The 5,518-nt window shown below is 41.0% G+C and overlaps 1 pseudogene; it reads left to right on the top strand.

Moving 5' to 3' along the window:
- The window catches only part of LOC102866049, an 8,345-nt pseudogene extending 6,360 nt beyond the window's left edge, over positions 1-1,985 (top strand).
- The last annotated feature ends 3,533 nt before the right edge of the window (positions 1,986-5,518 follow it).

Raw genomic sequence — 5,518 nt, 5'->3', positions numbered from 1 at the left:
GACTGCCTCCTGGTCCAAGTATAAGTTTCGCATTAGAACGATCAAGTGTTCTGGCATACGCAAGTAAAATTTTTCTGAAGATTATTTAAAAATTACTAGAACAGTGTAACAGCAGGGAACTGCCAGCAATTCAAGCTGTACTCAGAAGAGGCCATGGTACAAGAGATGTCACTGATGATGTCAGATAGAACTTGGGTGAAAACCGAATACCAGAAAGATGTTGACTTGTATTTTATTTGTTATGCAAAGACATTGTGCTGTATGGATCATAACCTGACCCACAGGAGACTGGAAAATGTAGTCTTCTACAAGTTTTCTGTCATGGACCTTTCCAGATTCCTGAGGAGCAATGATGTCAGTTTGAAGACTAAGTTAGTGCACTTGATTCAGGCCATGGTCTTTTCAATCCCCTGCTATGCATCTGAGAGTTGGACAACTAATAGGGATAATAGAAGAATTGATACCATTGATCTGTGGGTAATGAATATCCCATGGACTATCAAAACACCAACAGATATTTCTTGGAGAAAGTACAGCCAGAATGCTCCTTGAAAGCAAAGATGGGAAGGTTTTTGTCCCATATACTTGGGGCATATTGCTGAGAGGCTATTCCTTGCATAGGGACATCATGGTTGGAAAGGTGGAGGGTCAGCAAAAGAGAGGAAGACCCTCAACCAGATGGATCAACACAGTGACTGCAGCAATAGGCCAGAATTATGAGGAAGACACAGGACAGGACAAGGTTCAGATCTGTTACTCATAGGATTGCTATAAGTCACACTTAACAGCACCTTAAAACAATAATTTGTCAGTCTGACTCTAAACAATCAGTGTCTACCTCATTCATACCCAAGTAGAAATGACTGTATAAAAACATACTGTTTTTATAGGACTGACACACACGTGTGCTTCTTTGCACATGTCAGTGCCCTGATGGTTGTTGTTGTGTACCATTGAGTCAGAACCGACCAATAGCTGACCCTCCAGCAGGTTTTCAGAGGCAGTAAATCTAATGGGAGGAGATTGTCCATCTCTTCCCCCACCCCCTGAGCCATTGATAGATTTGGACCGTATACCTTTATGTGGACTGTGCATTTTTTTACCATCTGTGTTGTTCCAGAGCTTGAAAAACCGAAATGTTTATAGTCATTAACTGTCCTATAAAACTAGGAACTTGAGTGAAGGAAAAAATATGTTTTTAAATTTGTAGTATTGTTTTAGATGCTTAAAATTATGCAGCAATCAAAGCCTTTGCTATTCTTACCCCCCGTTCTGAGCTTCCTGCTGCAACACTGTGGGTCATGCTCTAGCTGGCCCTCTTTGTGCCACCGTCTTGGTTCTGCGCCCCCTGCACAAAGCACCCCGTGAAGCCACAAAAACCATCCCTGCAGGAGCTGCCACAGTCGCAGGCTGAGACAGAGTTGAGAACAGAATCTGACGGTGATGAATCAGTACCAGAGCTCGAGGAACAGGATTCCACACCGGCAACCATACAACAAGCGCAGCTGGCGGCAGGCAGATGAAACCGATGAAGAACCAGTCAGTAAAAGCAAAACAAAGTCGAGTGAAAAGAGGGCGAAGAAGGCGATGTCCAAACTGGGTCTTCGACAAGTCACAGGGGTTACTAGAGTCCTTATCCGGAAAGCTAAGAATATCCTTTCTCAGCACAAAACCAGATGCTTGTAAGAGTCCGGCTTCAGATACCTTCATAGTTTTTGTGAAGCCAAGATTGAGGACTTAGCAAGCACAGCTAGCAGCTGCTGAGAAATTCAAAATTCAAGGTGAAGCTGTCTCAGACATTCAAGAAAACACAAACTCCAACTGTTCGAGAGTGAAGAGGAAGAGGTTGATGAAACAGGCCTCAAAGTTTAAGGACATAGAGTTAGTCATGTCACAAGCAAATGTGTTGAGAGAAAAGGCGATCCACACCCCTGAAGAACAACAGTAGTAATATTGTAAATGCTGTTATGGAATTAACAATGTAGCCATCTGGGAAAATGAGGAGTGTGTGTGTGTGTTTTCTATCATTAAATAATAAAATTATGGCTTCTTGTTGAATGGGGGGGGACCTATGCTAATAAAATACAAAAGACAGTAGAAACATTTGTTCCTTAAAGGAATTATGCAATTCTAACACACACACCCCATTGTCCTCGAGTCCGCACCAACTCAGAGCTGGCCCCCCTTTGGGTTTCCAAGGCTATAAACTGCCCTGGAGGAGACTTCCCATCTGTCTCTCCATAGACGCTGATGGATTCAAACCACTGGAGAGACATACATAGCTTTGCATTAACAGTGCAACTCCCATCATGCTGATTATGCAGTCTTAAAAACTTGCCCCCAACACTATGACTAACAAACACGTGAAAAAAATGCTCAAGATCATGAGTTATTATTCTCGTTGCATGTCATTGTTGTTGTTTTGTGCCACTGAGTTGAAACTCTTCACACCTGACCCTCCAGCAGGTTTTCAAAGGCTTAAAATAGCAAGGGAGGAGATTGCCCTTCTTTCTCCTACAAGGCAGCTGGTGGATTTTAACGCATGCCTTAGGGTTAGCAGAGCAACTTCTTACCCCTGGGCCATCAGAGTTCCCAGCTGCTATTGTTATTGTGATTGCTGTTGTGTTTTTTGTTGCATACCATTCAAATCATAGCTGACCCTCGAGCTGATTTGCAGAGGCAGTTTAATGGCCCAGGAGATTTTTCCATCTTGTTGCTGCATTCAAATCATATGCCTTTGGGATGGTACAGGTCCTTACTGCTAGGCCACCAGAGCTATTAGGCACCAAGCAAAGCATCAGTGGGATACCATCTCATCCCAGCAAAAGCCAGCAATATTCGATAAGATCAAACAATAAGTGCTGGTGAGGGTGTGGAGAGATTGGAAATATCAGAGAATGCTAGTGTGAAAGTACGGTGGTGGAAAGCAATCTGGCACTTCCTTAGAAAGTTGTTGTTGTTGTTGTTATTGTTGTTAGGTGCTGGCAACCTGTACCATCCTCACACTTCCTGAAACACTAGAGCCCATTGTGGCAGTCACTGTGTCAATCCACTGGTCGAGGGTCTTCTTCTCCTTCGTCGACCCTCTACGTTTCTGCGCATCATGTCCCTCTCCAAGAACTAGCCCTCCTTGCAACATGCCCAAAGTATGTGAGACGAAGCTGTATCAACTTTCATCTCCAAAGAGCATTCTGGCTGCACCCTCTCCAAGACATATTTGTTTGCTCTTTTGACCGTCCATGAAATGTCCAGTGCTTTTTTCCATTACCACAGCTCAAAGGCCTCAATTCTTCTTCTGTCATCTTTATTCATTGTCCAGCTTGCAGATGCATAGCAAATTATCAGAAAGACCATGGCCTGAATCAGATGCACCTTAGTCCTCAAACTGACATTATTGCTCCTCAATGATTTGGAGAGGTCCCTAAGTGCAGACTTTACCAGTGCAAAATATCTCCTGATTTCCTGCTGGTACCAAGGTGTTAATTATGGATCCAAGTAAGATCAAGCTGTTGACAGTTTCAAACATTTCTCCATCAATCATGATGTTACCTATAGGTCTAGTAGTAAGAATCTTTGTTTTCTTGACTTTGCGATGCAATCCATATTGAAGGTTGTATTCTTTGATCTTCTGCAACAAGTGCTTCAAGTTCTCCTCACTTTTAGCAAGCAAGGTGCTGTCATCTGCATAATGTAGGTTATTGTGAGTCTTTTCTCCCATCCTAATGCCACATTCCTCTTATAGAGTCCAACTTCTCGCATAATTTGCTCAGCATAGAGATTAAATAGGTATGGAAAAAGAATACAATCCTGATACATTCCCTTCTTAATTTTAAAACATATAGAGTTCCCCTGCTCTGTTTGCACAACAGCCTCCTGGTCCAGGTATCAATTTCACATGAGCACAATTAATTGCTCCAGGATTCCCATTCTTCTCAATGTCAGCCACAACTTGTTATGATCCGCATGTTCAAATGCCTTTGCATAGTCAATAAAGCACAAATAGACATTTTTTGTGGTATTCTTTACTTTCAGGAAGGATCTATCTGACATCAGTAATGGTGCCACAGCCTCTTTTAATTCCTGTTTGAACTCCTGGAAGTTCCTTTTCTATATACTCTTCTAGCTGTTTTTCACTTACCTTCAGCAGGATTTTGCTTGCATGTGATTTAATGATATTGCTCAATAGTTTCCACATTCTGTGTATCACCTTTTTTGGGAATGGGAACAAATATAAATCTCTTCTAATCCATTGGTCAGACTGTCTTCCATATTTCCTGGCATAGACTGGTGGGCACACCCAGGGCTGCATGTGATAATTTAAACAAGTCAGTTAGGTATCCCACCGATTCCTGAGGCCTTAGTTTTTTCCAGTGTCTTCAATATAACTTCTGCTTCCTCCTTCCTTGCCATTGGGTCCTGCCTATATGGTACTTCTTGAAATTTTTCAATGTCAGCCAGTTCTTTTTGGAACAGTGACTCTGTGTATTCCCTTCATCTTCTTTTTATGTTTTCTAGGTAATTCAATATATTGTCCACAGCATTTTTCAGTACTGCACCTCGAGGCTCGAATTTGCTTTTCAGTTCTCTCAGCTTGAGAAACGCAGAGTGAGTTTCCCCCCTTTTAATCTTCCATTCCAGCTCTGTGCACATCCCATTATAATACTTTCTTTTGTTTTCTCGAGCTGCCAATGAAATCTTTTGTTTAGTTATTTTACTTTGGCATATTTTCCCTTTGTTTTGTCTTTGCAATGCTCTGGTGCAATTTTCGGTGTCTCTTCTGATATCCAGTTAGAATATTTTTCTTTTTCCTCTGTCTTTGTAATGACCTTTCCCTTTTTTCATGAGTGATATGCTTGATATCATTCCCTAACTCACCTGGTCTTTGTTCATTGATATTCAATGCTTCAGACCTATTCTTAAGATGATCTTGAAATTAGATGGAATAGATTCCTGGTTCTCATGGTTTTATTTTAATTTTCTTTGGCCTCAGTTTGAACTTGCACACGAGTAACTGATGGTCTGACCCACAGTCCACCCCTGACCATTTTTTACTGATATTGAGCTTCTCCAATGATTCTTTCCACAGATATAGTCAATCTGATTCCTATGCAACTCGTCATGTGAGGTTACGTGTGAAGTCACTTTTTCTGTCTTTTCAAATAGGAATTTGGAATGAATAAATCATTGAATATACAAAATTCAATCATTCTATTTCCAGACTCATTTCTATTACCAAGCCCCTATTTTCCAACTGCTGTTGTCTTGGGAAACTCTATGAACTTTGATAAATGTTGATAGTCACAGAAAGGCTTTAGGCCTTTTGTTCATAGAGTTGCTAGGAATCATGCTCAACTCAATGACAGTCAACAACAACATTCCTTCTTCACTGTTTTCAACTTTTATATTCCAGTCATCAGTTATCATGAATGCATCTTTTTTTTTCTATATTTTATTAATTTTCATAAACATTTACAGAGATTTTGGGTTTCCATTCATTCATTGTTGCACTATTCTCTCT

The sequence above is a fragment of the Elephantulus edwardii genome, unplaced genomic scaffold (genome assembly GCF_000299155.1).
Source record: "Elephantulus edwardii isolate Elephantulus edwardi_28Jun2011 unplaced genomic scaffold, EleEdw1.0 scaffold00045, whole genome shotgun sequence".
Lineage (NCBI taxonomy): Eukaryota > Metazoa > Chordata > Mammalia > Macroscelidea > Macroscelididae > Elephantulus > Elephantulus edwardii.
This window is presented reverse-complemented; position numbering and strand designations above follow the sequence as displayed.